Below are 16,324 nucleotides of genomic sequence, written 5' to 3'. Positions count from 1 at the left end.
TCTTTATTTATTCTGATTATTAGTCTCATAATTTCATATGATCTATGAATTGATTCAAGTTGACATAACACAATAGCTACTTAAATACTAACAGTTTTATTTCATTTTATCAGTCATTTTAAATTCGTTTGCTGTAATAATAAAAGATTTTTGTTGTTGTTGTAAACATGATTATCTTCGTTGTAACATTAACTTGAACCTGATGAGAATTTACTGTTTAGTGTATCTTTGTTTTATTTAAATTGGGAATTTTTCAAATGTTATGGTAGTGGAGAAGATTTGTAGCCCATGTGGATGATTTTGGTGGAGTTTTGTTCTCTGAGCTAATAGAACAAAATTCCATCAAATGTTATGGTATGATCATCATACTGTTATAAGATTAAAATATTGATTTGAAAATATATATTAATTAAGTTTTTGTTTTTCGATGAAATTAAAGATTAGTATAAGTTTGTTAGGAATCTTAACAAACTAATATATAAATGTGTTATATCTGGTAAGGGACTATTTTTTATGAGTCAAGTTGACAAAACTTTACAAATGTATATATAATATGAATACCACAATACTACTGATAAGTATAATTTAATTTTATGTTATGATTAAGAATTGTTTATCAGTTAGATCCCGTTTTGGATATGTAAAATTATTGAAATATTTAAAGAGTTATTCCATATACTGATTGAAGACTGTCAGTCAAGCTCTGAGAATTTCACTGAAACATGAAAAAAACACAACTAAATTATTATCAGAAGGGGTTTTCGTGAATATTATAGTAATTTTAATAGTTGAAATCATGAGTAAATTGAAGATAGATCACCATGGAAAGTCTGGAAGCATTGGACAGTTGTTTCGTCCTATTGTGAGACTCCTTGACAGTGTGCATCCACGATCCCACCCCACGAGTTTTGAACCCAGTATTGATTATCATTAGTGGTCGATCAGATAAAAGATTTCTGTATATATAAAGCATCGAATAATTCATTGAAGTCTCAGCTAATAATGATATTCACAAAAGATAAACAATCATTCAATTAACAAGTTATATATGTATATATATAATAAAATACTAATTATAAATTCTAATGTTTTAGTCGATTCTATTGTTAAATCATAAATGTGACTTTAATCATATGCATCTAGACTGAATATATTTCATATAAGTTTAACTTGAAAATACTAAGCTTCTTTGTTGATAAAACCTAATGAATTAATTTTAATAATTCTTTTAATCTACCATGTATACGGAATCACTGAACCATTCAGCGTATTATTCGATTATTATTATTATTAAAAACAAAAAGAAAGATTGAATAAATTATTACGAATGTGATTTGTTAACATAATTCTACCAACCAGAATGTTGATAAATGTTCATTTACTAAGCAAATAAAGATGGATAAACATATACACCCATAGTAAGGAGACCGGTTGAATTATGAAATATTCAGTTGGAGTATTGTATTTTTGACTAGTTGTAGTGATTTAATGAAATATGAGCAGTTTATATAATTTTTTATTTATTTATTTTACTTACACACACACATACACATACTACTACATACACCGTAGATATACATAGAAACTGACCTATTGATCTAGAAGACAGGAACGGCACACTAGTGAATTAATTCACTTGGTTTATTGTTAAGTTAGTCAACCTTCACGTTTATTTGTTCTGTTTTTATGATTGTCTGTCATTTGTTTGCATAATCACCTGTTTGAATATGTCCATATATATGTATGACCTTCACAGTTTTTCTCTATGTCAGTTTCATACCAAAAAAGAGATTACATTGCTTTGCCTTATGATTGACTGTCTGTTGTTGTATAAGTAAGCATGAGCTTGTGTTTTAGTGTTTGTGTGCATATTTTTGTTGACATTAATGTAGTCTAGGGTGTTAGATGTATCAGGTTTCATTAAAACAGCGGCTGGTATCTAATCGTCATATACCGAATCCACATTTAATCAGTGTTTACGAATAAATGAAGCAAATTAAATTGTATTGAAGGTAGGTTCGTAATTGATTTTTCTTTTGTTTGAGCTTAATTAAATTATTTTAAATACATGTATCTTTTAATAAATAAAGTTTATATTATAAAATTTAAATTCTAAATCATGCTGATAGCAAATAATAATGAGGGATTAATCCTTGTAATGCATCGTCAATGAGATTGACTTCAGCAAGTATGAATTTGTGACTACGTAAAACGAAGCTAGGTGTTCATAATTCTTGAGGTCATAGTGTTCCCGTCAAACTATATAGATTGTATTAGTAAACTCATTCGGAATTTCAGAGATGTAAATAATATTTTTTCATTTAATTACTTAAAGAAGAAAGAGGTTGATTATGAATACAATGGTCTTGAGTGCTGTTAGAGGTATGAGGGTGATTATCACTTCCCGGTTGCTCACACCGTGGAAATTATCATTCAGAATAGTCGATAACAATATCTGAATAAGTATGATAACAAAGTTAGTGACTAGATTCTCATGTAAAAAATGAACCAGTAATTACAAAACACTATTCCACTATTATTAATCTGAAATTCGTGTATACTTTATTATAGTATAAATGCTATTCTAAAAACCTAACATAACTCAGTACTCAGAATATCACAGAAATTTAGCCTAACCCGTTAGAAGGGTATTTTTGCTGTGTTTATATTTATGATAAAAAAGTCCACTGTTGATAGCCGTTTTTGTAAGAATAGTTTTCCGGCTTCAAGTCTGTCGATGGTAAATGGTTGTAGATAATAAGTTTATATTCCGTTTACTGTTTAGTTAATAGGACGTTTCGTTATATTCTGGCATTACTAGGATTGTTTGCAACAGTTTCTAATTTATATATCGTATTTTCTCAATCTCTCAATGGGATTAAAGTCCCTTCAGCTCTTATTTACTTAAATACTTTTTTATCCTTCGTGGCGAATATGTCACTTACTAAAATTCTCCAACTCACTGTGTCCTAGGCTTCACCTATATTATCAGAATGTGTTTTGTGGAGATTTTTAGAAATTTTCACAGATTGAACTCATGAGTCAGTTGAAGCTAGACCACCATTGAAAACCTGGAAGCACTGGACGGCCGTTTCGTCCTAGTATGGGACTCCTCAGCAGTGCGCATCCACGACCCCGCACCACCCGGGGCTCGAACCCAGGACCTACTGGCTTCGCGCGCGAGCACTTAACCATTAGACCACTGAGCCGGTGCGGGGTCGTGGATGCGCACTGCTGAGGAGTCCCATACTAGGACGAAACGGCCGTCCAGTGCTTCCAGGTTTTCAATGGTGGTCTAGCTTCAACTGACTCATGAGTTCAATCTGTGAAAATTTCACCTATATTGTTTAGGAATGTAGCGACTTGGGTCTGAAAAACATACCATTAAACTTCAAGTTGAATTATTGACAGTTTTTGAAATATAAGATATTGACGAATAATTTAGAAACAACTGATATCCAGTGATCTACCATAAACTATCTTAGTTCAAACAGTTAAATGGTGTTCAATTTTTATTCATTTCCTAAAATGTACTCATACGTTATAACTATTAAAGCTAGAACGTCCAAATTAAGTAGTCGCAACAACCAATCGATCTGTTTTTATATTTTTGTTTATAAACCATAGCTTGATCATCTTTAAATATTGCTGATGAATAATGTATGTTACATTATCGTTGAATTTCATGCTTTTGGGTGTCGTATTTAATAGTTGCATGATATATCAGACATTTTATACGATCTAAATTGTTGCTATATACTACTTAAATATTAAAGGAAATATTATTTTTGTTTATGAAAGTTAGTTTTCTTAAAAAAAGATGACTATAGTGATGTAAAATAAATAATCTTAATATCAGAAGGGGGTTTAGTGGTTGCTATAGTAATTTCAGTAGTTCAGATCATGAGCCAATTGAAGCTAGATCACCGTGGAAAACCTGGAAGCACAGGACGGCCGTTTTGTCGTAGTATGAGACTCCTCATCAGTACACATCCACGATCCCGCCTAGTGAAACCGATAGGTCCTGGTTTCGAATCTCACTTGGTGGGATCACGGATGCGTGCTATTAAGGAGTCTCATACTACGACAAAACGGCCATCTAGTGCTTCCAGGTTTTCCATGGTGATCTAGCTTCAATTGACTCATGATCCCAACTATTAAAACAAATATTCTTAAATATTTATTGGTATATAAACAATAAATTGACATGATCACAAAAAACTAGTTAAACATTCTTTGAAAAAAAATCAAAGAATTTACCTAATATGTTAGTTCCGTAGATTCCTTAACCAAATAAATCAAATTGACACAATTTTGAAATATAAATTGATCAGTTATATTTAAGTATGAAATATGCATTTGATCACTTGTTTAATGATAATATATAAAGAGTAAAGAATTTTATTGATTTATTACCAATATTCGTCATATACATACTTTTATGTTAGATATTTTGTTTTAATCACCGACTAGATTTCAGTTTCCTTTATTCATTGTTTCTTCTTTTTTTTATTTATAAAATATCGATTTAACAAGTTTGTTTGTTTGTTTGTTTGTACATAGTGTAATTTGTTCTAGTTTTATTTTATTGATTATTACGAAAGACCGATTCAATGAATTATTATATTAACTCAGGTTGCCATACCATCAAAAACAGCCGATAATAAACTATCAATTTAAATTCATTTGGTATTATTTTGCTTGAATCTTCTCATTAGGGTTTAAGACTGCAATTGATCAGTCTGTTATCGGCATATGTGCATATTGTGCGTATGCTTCGATATTACCTTTATTCACAAGCTTTTTGTAAGCAATGATGGATAGTGGCTAACAATCTAATCCAGGATGTGTGTTTCGTCCTATTTGGGACTCGTCAGCTGGATGTACCTGCATCTCGGAGATGATGTTCACTCTGGGACTTGAACCCAGTACCATTCGCTTTAAATGTCATCGCGTTATCCACTCAGCTACCGCGTCCTGATAGCCACTTGATTATGCAACGGGGTGAATTTAAATTCACTTGATATTGTTTTGCTTAAACCTTCCCATGAGATTCAGGTACATCCAGCTGACGAGTCTCAAATAGGACGAAACTCGCATCCTGAATTCCACTGCTAACCACTATCCATCTTATCAATTTAAATGTTTTGTTTTTATTAGATAAAATGTTTAAAACTCTGGTTGGAAATTATATACATGAAGTCTAGTTTCAAACTTGTAAACTGATTACTTTTTAATTAAATCGTACTGTAAATTAAAAGGAATTAGGATTGTGATTAATTTTTAAAAATCTTCATTTGTAATTGATAGTTATTTTTGGGTAAAGATTGTTACCAGAAAAATAAATTGTTCAATCGGTAAAGTTATATTTTTCTACACCAAATATTGAAATATACTGTTGCTGTGCCAGTAGCTCAATGTATTTGAATACAATTAACCAACAGATTTCAATTCCTTTGGTTCTTTACGATTATAACTAAGCTTTAGAAACATGGGTTGTGTTTAAATTCTAGGAATTATGTAACAAAAGGCTTAGTACGAGAAACAAATAATTAACCATATCTTGTTCTCAATTGATACGTGATTGATACTAGTTAATAAAAAACTTTATTTTGCATTTTTAACGAAAATGTTCCATGTCATGAAGATCATTGCATAATACATTATTTATGTACTTAATTAAATCCTATTTCCTACTTAATTGATCATGTAGTTAGATGGTAATAAAAGCTTTTGTATATTTCCATAATATAAAGTGATTATTCATTTTTATAGAATTATAAATATATTCCTGTTAGTGAACTGGAAGATTAGTACTAAATGTCAAAATTATGGCAATTTACAAGTAAATAAGAAGCAAGTCGTCTGATGAATGCCAGTCAACCAGATGGCTTTTGATTGAAGTGACTTGAATTTATGCAAGAAAGCATCACTTTAATTTGTCAAGTAGACTAGTTGAAACAAGGCGCAAAAGTTGTAGTCTTTCAACATTATCATCACTCACTCACTGACTTTATAAAGCTGGGTGTGTTTAACATCTTTCTCCTTTTTGCGTTAAATAGATATTATTAAAATGGGGGTTTGTGGAGATTGTAGTGACTTTAAATACTTGAGTTCATGAGTCAACGTAAGCTAGACAACCATCGAAAACTTGGAAGCAATAGGCGATACCACATACATGATCTTGGATGAGCACAGCTGAAGAGTTCCATACTAGGATGAATAGGCCATCCAGTGCTTCCAGGTTTTCAATGGTCGTCTATCTTACTCTGACTCGTAAATTCAACTATTAAATGGATACCGTTAATTCACTGAAATAAAATAGCATATATTTATATATATTTATATACATGTCACTTGTTTAAATCAGTTTGTAAACATTTTCATCATCACAAACCTAAATTACCTGTAAAAAAACACTAATTATAACATGAGTTTAAATGATATCCAGCATTGTTCATAATGTTATATATGACTATTAAACTGTTATATCAGTTATTCAAAGTCAACAATACCAAGTTGACCGAGGTCTATTTTACAAACAAATAATTTTGATGTAAATCAATTTATTTACTGTAAAAAGTTAGTTGATACGACGTAGTTTTTATGTTTGTTCTTTTTTCTCCTTTAAATTTATATTATTAAAATTAATAATTAATTGTGTTGATCAATTAACAAATGAATTAGTATATGAAGATGATAAATTTAAACTGTATATCTAGTTTGAGAGCAATATGTAGATAGAGTATTTTGTAACGAATAAAATTGCAATGGAATCAAAATTGTTTTTATTATGTTGCTTATAATGTTCGTGATTTAAGGCAGTATCGAAGATATCCACATAGAATGCATGTATGCTAACATGAGATTGTTCAATTGCAGTCTTAAACATCAATGAGAAGAATCAAACAATCAATATAAACATGAATTAGACTTCTTCCTATTGTATAAGCTAGTAACTATCTGGACTCAGTAGCTAAGCGGATAATGCGGTGGCTTTTAATGGGAACGGTACTGAGTTCGAGCACCGGATGTAAAGCGCGTCCTGAATTCTACTATTAACCACCATCATATCTGATTATAATGCTTGTGACTTAAGGAAATATCAAGGCAATCCACACAGGATGCTTTTATTTGATTGAGTGAAGTCGTAAACATTAATGGAAAGATTCAAACAACCTTCAATGAGTTTAAATAAAATCTCATCAGAGGAGTCATAGAAATCTATGATGAAATATTTCGACATCATTTACTTTCAGTGGACCATCAGATTATTTGATGTAAACGTAATCAAAACATATTTTTATCTATATGGCTTGATAGATAGTGCTAACATTTTGTATATACAAATTCTTTTCATCATATATAAGTATCATAATACAACGTTGTATTGTAAAGGAAAAGATTAAATGATGAATTATTCAACTGTGACGGTGGGAATGATTATCTTACACTGAACAGTTACCAAAGGAAATCATCATAAGAAATTATATAAACCTTCACTTTGATTCTTTTGTTTGATCTGTTGCATAAATGTTTACAGATCATTAAAAAAAAACAGATTCGACAGATTCCTGTTACTGGTGATAAACACTGTTTTAAAACTAAATAATAAGAATGTTTATGATGTTAAAAAAGTAGTAAAATTCCAAAAATCCTTTTTTTAACTCTTGATCTTGATATAAACATCACGATATTAAGTAATGTAATGATGTGATAAAAACGTTGAAAATAAAATATAGTTACTTATTTTTCTCCCCCCTTTTTGATATCATATCTGGGTGGAACATAAATTTTTCTCTGTTATCATATCATACTCATAAATGACATTTATTCGTTTATTTAACGAATAGAATATACTTAAGTAACAGTTGGTTGTCAATCGAATATTTAATCACTATGGTAACTCTGATGGAATAACGATTGTTTAGATAAGGGATACTTTTTATTTTCATCTTCTCCCTTTATTCATTCTTTCTTATTTCTTCTGTGCTTTCAAATTAGAAATAGAGTAATGAATTCTTCAACTGTTTATCCTTCTGTTGATTTTATTATATTCATTATATATTGTATAAATATTGGCGACAAGTGAATATTTGAGTAGATTTCTATCGATTTGTTTATTGACTGAACTTAATACTGTACACATTAATAATGATATCATTAATAATAGCCCATAGTATTTGTTTATTCATCCTGTATTGATTACATTATATTCCGAAAGAAGCCAGTGTAATACTCTTTGGGTAAGGTTATATATAATACAACTATGAATTAATCAGATTAAAAAAAGAATAAAATACAATAAATTAGAACAAAAGCAAAGAACAAATGTAAATAATTTATCAGTTGATTTATTTATAATTCATTTTTGAGAGACTATTTTTGATAAAAACTTACTGTATTATTTGTATCAGAAGGGGTTTTGTGGAGATTGTAGTAATTCCAATAGTTGAAATCATGAGTGAATTGAAGCTAGATCACCATGAAAAACCTGGAAGCACCGAACGGTCGTTTCGTCTGATAGGTCCTGGGTTCGAATCTCGCGAGGAGGGATCATGGGTGCGCACTGTTGAGGAGTCCCATACTACGACAAAACGGCCGTCCAGTGCTTCCAGGTTCTCCATGGTGGTCTTGCTTCAACTGACTCATGATCTCAACTATTGAAATTACTGTATTATTTGTTAATTTGTAAGAAAATTTTAGTCAACGATATTAAGTTTAGTTTTTGAATTGGTTACCAGTTTAATGCTATCTAAATATTTACACCAATTAGTCATTGACTGATAATCAATGTCATAGTCTCTGTATCTTAACGATGTTTGAATTCTTTAGAATATTGTATATAGTCAATGTTAGTTAATATCATGATGCTTTATAATTGATAGTTGGAAGGGGTTATTGTAGAAAAAAATGAATTATGTGTGGTTTTTTTATGGTTTAGTTAATTTTCACAGAACAGTAGATATAATATACTCAATGACAACGAGTGTGACTGTGACACTGTATGAAACAGATTCAAAGGCCACAAGGAGAATAAGTTTCCTCAGTTTTATGGATATGCCTTGCTAATCTATGATGACTATCAAGAAATTCAGGATAAGGGTTCCTACACTTCATAAAAAGTATCAGTTGGCAAACATTTACAATTTAATTCAACTATTTTGTTAACATATATTACTGGATTTAATGTTATATTATTCGCCATTATTTTCACAGTCAACTACACACTTAATAAAAAAACTACTGATCTACTGGTTACCAGTATAGAGTTATGAATATTGTTGTTTCATTAAAACCATGATACTTTACATTGGTCGGTACATGACTCCAATGTTACCGGTTACCGTTTGATTAGTTCGAATCATTATTAGAAAAGTTCAGAATTATTCCGTCGTTGACCATTTTGATTTCATTTTTATTGGCATATGTACATCATGTGCGGATTAACTTAATTTAGCTATTTCGTCACATGATCTTACAGAATAGATGGATTTGCTGGGATATATGCAACCTGTGTAGCTCTGTGGATAACGACTCAGCCGTTTGAATTGTAAATTCGATATTTGATCGAATTATGCATTTCAACAGGCAAGTTGGCTAGTGATTCCCATAAAATCGTCAACTAAGTTAGATATTATAATCGATAGGAAGTTATGAAAATGATTCTTGAAGCAATCAACCTGTCGGCAACATCTATGACAGCTATGCTAGTTTATGTAAGTTCGAATCACATGGCAAGTGTCAGTTACCTTGAGGCACCTCATACATCCCATTGATTCGATACAACTTATAAACACGAAAACATGATGTGCATATGATGTTGAGTATCCTGGGCTAGTAACCACAGACTAGCTTAATTGATATAATTCAATCAATACTAAAGATCATATACATATGATATTGATTATCACACAACTAATGATCAGTGTAAGTGAAAAATTGCCAGTATAATGAAGAACTGAGCAAATTTATTGTTTTTATCTACTTAATTGATTAATAGTTATCACTTGAAAATAGTTCATCATAGGACATAGTTTTGATGATGAATAAATAACGACAAACATTAATTGTGTTAAATTTTTTGATAGAGTCTATTCAGTTAAAAACTACTTCAAGTATATTATTATGTTCTGTGATATGAAGTTTTAAAGTGTGATTTACTTTAGGTTAGGAAAAACTAATTAACTAAGTAGAAAGCTATTTCTTTAATATGTTCAATTCATGAATGTTATGTAAAATCCCATGCATATAATAATTATAAGCGTACATACATAAAGAAATATGATCATATCAGTGTTTTGCATGTTGAAGAGAATTAAAGTCATATTCGTATTTGTTTTCTTAATAAAATAACTTTAAAGAAGACATTTGTTTTATCACATTTTTTCAGAAAAAATAAACTACGGTTTAGTAATAGGAGTACAATTATTATACTCATTATAATAACAAGTTTTAAATATTGTGATTATTACAGAATGTATATTTTACAGTTAATCCAAAAATTCTCTAATATTTCTCCATAGCTAACTTCCTTTATCATGAACTGATGGTTAATATTATCTTTTTGTTTGAGTTCCTTGATGATGATGTAGGTTTTAAATATTTTACTGACATATAAGCTACCATTTTACCTATTCCCTTATATCTTATTAATCTTGAAAACTTAACACAAATAACATTATAACTTGTCTTTCAGTAATCAGTTGAAGGAAACATCCAGTTGTTTTTAGTAATAGAGTTTAAAACTGTAACGTTTGATTTCACATGTGTGTTTGTAATATGTTTATGAAAAAAATGTCTGTTATGAATCTGTATATTTCTCTGAGTCGCAATAGCAAATTCGCTTACTATGTACTTAAAACAGTTAAAGTACCATCGGTTTCAAGAGAAAAACTTTCAGTTAGGTTGTAGTGGTCGGTATTCGATATAATCCTTAAACTTTGTACACAGTTCGTCTTGATAACCGTTCTATATGACGTCCCAACGGTATATTAATCAGAAGGCAAATACGAAGTGTTGATTACGTTTATTGCGAGACCACACACATATATCCAAATGTACAGATGCGTTAAACAAGCATAGAAGAGTTGTGCCGAAAGGCAAGCAAGCAAGCGAGAGCCAGAGCAAGAGCGAGACGAGAGCGTGTGACTGAGTGGGTGAGTGAGTGAGTATGAATAACATGGACATATATATATAGCATGTGAAATGAATGAGTAATCGAATCAAATAATCAGTTAGTAGTAAGACTAGCAGAGTGAATAAATGCGTAGGCCGTAAGCAATATTCAAGCATATACGTATTTCATACAAGCACAAAATAATAAGGGTACAATAAATTGTTATAGTGCGGATGACTTTGTCCGCTAAATGAGTTAGCAAAAGGGCTTAACTGCGTTAGATGAGACTAAACTCATTTGCACGTGAGTCGCTATAAGGTCTTATGCGGTGATTGAAAACAATTGAAAGAAATCTACAAAGTTACTATAATGATAACGTTTGCTATACAAATTTAGACAGTTTATCGAGGTTAGGTTATACACACTAACATAGAAATTTGTACAGGTGAAATTGAGTTACCGTAAATTGATAGTTTTTAGAAGCTATTTCCCATCCGTATACAAAATAGGAATCTGTGGTCAATGTACTAATTAACATGATCCTTGTTTTTCAAAAGAAGAGATAATCTAGATGAATTAGAATTATTTTATTCTACCTACCAATACTTCCAACATGTTATGGTAATGCCAAAAATAATTGATTCTAAACAATATTACAGTAAATTTATCATAGTTCAAGATGGCTCATATATGAACTCTTCAACTGAACAACGACTAGACTAAGATATCGTGACTAACGTATAGAGTTATTAGTATAGGGATTATGGAGATTGTTAAGTTTTGATTGAGATCATGAACCGATTGATGTTAGACCACAGTTGGAAATCTGGAAGCACTGGGCGGCCGATTCGTCGATATCGATATATATATATATATATATATATATATATATATATATATATATATATCGATATATACTGCTAATTAATCGCAAGCATAGACAACTGATCTATGTAACAATTCTGAATTTCATACTACATAGTGCGAAAAACTAAATTCATATTAATTAGCCTCTTAAAAATCTCCCTTATTTTTTTTCTTATTTTTTCTAATTAAATAATTTATCATGTTACTATCCAATACTTGAGATTGATTATCTACTTCTATCAATATATCATAGTTATTAATTACCAACTTTTAATTACGTCATTGATAATTAATTGCATTTAATGAAATCTTATTATATAACAGTTTTGATTGTGTAATGTCTGTAAATTTTATTCTTATACAAAAGAATAAAGACTTAGTTGTAAATTCAAATATTAAATGAATGATTTGAAAAAAAACATTTTTTAAAATTAAATAATATACTACTGAAGACATACTAATTTGATTACCGTGAGAAATTATTATCAGAATGGGTTTTGTGGAGGTTTTTAGAAATTTCACTGGTTGAAATCATGAGTCAGTTGAAGCTAGACCACCACGGAAGACCTGGAAGCACTGGACGGCCATTAACATTAACACCGTTGGATGCCGGCTCGGTGGTCTAGATGGTTAAGCGCCTGGCGCGAGACTGATAGGTCCTGAGTTCGAATCTCGCGGGGGCCAGGATCGTGGATGCGCACTGCTGAGGAGTCCCGTACTAGGACGAAATAGCCGTCCAGTGCTTCCAGGTTTTCTATGGTGATCTAGCTTCAATTGACTCATGATTCCAACCAGTGAAATATCGTGAGAAATGCTAAATTATTTTTAAATATAGAAATTTAAAATTCCTACGGTTCTATACATCATTAAAAAAATATAATGAATAATTTAATTTATTCATTGAATTGAACCTTGATCGTTTGTTTGATTACCTTTTAAAAAAAATCAATGTTACACTTATGATCAGTGATGGGCTAACATCAATCGGTTAATGACCTTAATCAAAAATATAATAATCTCTACAACCCCATACTAATAAAAAAAAATTTAATCTAGTTAACTCCAACAATATTGGTATTCAGTGATTATAGTTATCGTATTAATGTACTAGAATTATTTGGATTTTGTTTAAAAGTAATGAACGGTTGATGGTTAAAATATATTACTTAATAGTGTTTAATTTTTAAACAAATTATATTTATTTTGTATAATTGATTTCCTAAATTGAGTTTATGATATAGATACTCGTAATGTTGAACTTGTGTCTAAAGTTAGATATTAACATCATTGGATCGCGGCCGGTTCATTGGTCTTGGAGTTAAGCGTTCCCGCGCGAGACTGATAAGTTATGGGTCCGAATCTCATGCGAGCGAGATTGTGAATGTGCGCTGCTGAGGAATCCCACAATAGGACGAAACGGTTGTCCAGTTCTTCTAGGTTTTCTATGGTGATCTAGCTTCAATTGACTCATGATCTCAACTATTGAAATAACTATAATACCCACAAAAACCCCTTCCGAAAAGTAATATTCATTGTCTTTATTATTTCAAACACCGAAATAATTAAGTCATATCTAGTAAATTTCACACAATTTGAAAGTAAAACAGTAATTGTTAAACAGTTCTGATCAATGGTAAATTTAATAATATTGAAAATATGAATTGTTGGGTTACAATTCAGTAGTCAAAATATCCTATTCTTGTCATGAGACCTAATGATCCTTGATTTAATTATTATTATACTTAGGAGTTATACTTAAATTAATGAATATTTATTTGAATTGTTTTTTTGTATTGGATTAACAAGTTGGTATTAGTTGGATGAAATAGTGAGTGAATTGATTGCTTAGCGAACTATTTTATCAACTGTTTGTGATCTTTATTACTACACAGCTTCTTTTGTGTTTTCAGTTTGTGTGTTCACTAAAACTTTATAAGATCTAATCAAGAGTTGTTTCACATTGAATTCAAACAAATAACATTTTGGCAAAATCGTTAAACGTTTTTTTCTTAAACCATGAAACGTCCTACGTAAAATTTGTTAAAGATTGTTTAGTAGCTGGTTATAGTTTGATGAAAGGGTTACAAACAAATTTAGAAGTGTTTATTAATGGATTCCAGCTCAATAATATATATCATTTGAGCTCTAGGAGGTAAACCTGAAGATCATGTATTGAAAACGTTATAGGCTAGTATAAAACGCGCTGTTGAGGAATGTCATATTACGAAAAAATAACTGTCCAGTGTTCTTCATTTTTTGAAAGCACTTTAATCGTGATCATTCTCTGATGAATGTCATCTATATAATGACTGATTGATTCATATCTGAAGTAATATTTACTTTTTAAAAGTCATGAATATTTATATATGAATGACTATGACTGTATATTTCCAATGATTTTAATATGTATATTAATTGTGTTTGTCAATGATATTCATCTATACATATTACATAGTTACATATAAACAAGGTATCTGACTAACAAACTTTTATGATTAATCATTGTAGATTTTATGTTGACATGTAACAGAACTAGATACTGCTTTTTCACTTTTTCAATAACCTTTGTCTTATAGTTATTTCACTTACAAATAATACATTCTGTTTACATTTAAAAATGACCCTGTTCATTTAAAATAATTAATCTTGTTAATCCATAAGTTAATCTAAATTGTTCGATGTAGAGAAAAGTTAAAAAAAATATTAGTTTTATTTATTTTTCAAAATTTGAAGTGTAAATATACCATTCTACGATCGTTTACATTTTTCTTATAAACTTGTTTGATAAAACAAATAATATATATAATAAATATTTGATTGTACTGTAGTGAATGAGATTAGATGATGGTTGGAGGTAGTCGACAGGAAACCCTGGACCGCCAGGTAGCACCAGTTCCCTCAAGATTACAGGTACACCTTGCTGACGAGTGCCAAGTAGCACGAAACCCGGGTCCAGGGTTTCCTGTCGACTACCTCCAACCACCATCTAATCTCAATATATAGTGCCCTCAGTATCGAGTCACCTGGACTGGTGGCCACATTGCAACATGGTCGATAGCATTCGATCTGCACTAAATAAGGACTTGACACACATGACACTGATCACCACCCAGTGATCAATCAATTGTGTAGTGAATGAGAACACACATATGTGGACAATCGAATGTATTTCAATACAAAATTACAGAATATCTTAGCGAAATCTGTGAATCATACGGTAAATTTTTCATTTGCAATATATTAATCAGTTGTCTCAAACTTGACTATTCCTTCTGCAAAATATCAATCAATCTTCTTAGACTTTATTATTCTTTCATTTCCACATCAATCAATCACTGTTATCGTTCTCTTTCCTTCGATCTTCTTAACCTTCTGTCATTTTCAATTGATGATACATACTACTTATATCTGTCGACATCAGTAGCACACACCATAATACACTTGAATGTTTTATCTTGAAACTAAACTGGAAATTGCTAGGTATATCTTAAAATATTCAAATAAAATACAGAATGGAATTTGTTTGGTGTCTGAGACTGAATGTAGAGTAATAGAATTCTGAAATAATATAATAAACATAAATTCTTTGTATTTAATGAATGTCAAACTAAAGGATACCTTGTAATTAACATGGTTTTCTGCTACAAACAATCCAACTATGTATAACCATATGATACGAAGATTCTATGATTAACAGTTATATTTTATATAACCATAAATAAACCATAAACTTATGACTAGTTATTTTGAGTTCTGAACATTAAGTCACCTTAATTCTTTACCTCACAATTATCACTATGAAAGTGAAATTTCTTAGATTAAAGTGTTTCAGATGTTTTCTGGATCGGATTTTATAACCTGTAGATATATAACACTGGAACAAGTTATTTCACTTCTAGGGAAATCCTTATAATAAATAGTGAAATACTTTTTTCAATTTTATTCTTCTCAACTACTTAGATGCATCGTTTACTTTTTATTACATTTTTATTAGTAATTTAAATAATTAAATATTCTATCCAAAAGTAAATCTGGGTTATGGACTATTCAAACATAAAGAATACTGGAATGAACAATCGTTTTCAGTAACTTCATTATCAGACTCGACATATGTATACATCCTTATTTATAATAGTAAAAAGGCCGAATTATGTCATGTTAGTGAGTTAGATAAAGTTATGTAGTGGAAAATGGTGAACTTTTGAATATTTGCGGGTACAAATACTTCGAAACTGCATCATTTATACATTAAAAAGATTAATTTGTGAAAGGTTAGAGGAACTCATTATGAAGAGTCAAAATACAATCAACATAATAATAAAATAAGTCATGTGAATA

General features: G+C 30.3%; 1 protein-coding gene across 1 annotated transcript in view; it reads left to right on the top strand.

The window, feature by feature from the left end:
• Positions 1-1,068: 1,068 nt before the first annotated feature.
• Positions 1,069-16,324, top strand: part of HMR-1_1 (Hmr-1p) — a 57,481-nt gene continuing 42,225 nt past the window's right edge. Inside the window, exon 1 of the mRNA XM_051212108.1 lies at positions 1,069-2,012. The gene's annotated coding sequence lies outside the window, so the exon portion shown is untranslated. The remainder of the gene's footprint in view (positions 2,013-16,324) is intronic.

Source organism: Schistosoma haematobium, chromosome ZW (assembly GCF_000699445.3).
Source record: "Schistosoma haematobium chromosome ZW, whole genome shotgun sequence".
NCBI lineage: Eukaryota > Metazoa > Platyhelminthes > Trematoda > Strigeidida > Schistosomatidae > Schistosoma > Schistosoma haematobium.
Note: the sequence above shows the minus strand (reverse complement) of the source record. Positions and strands in the feature narration are given on the sequence as shown.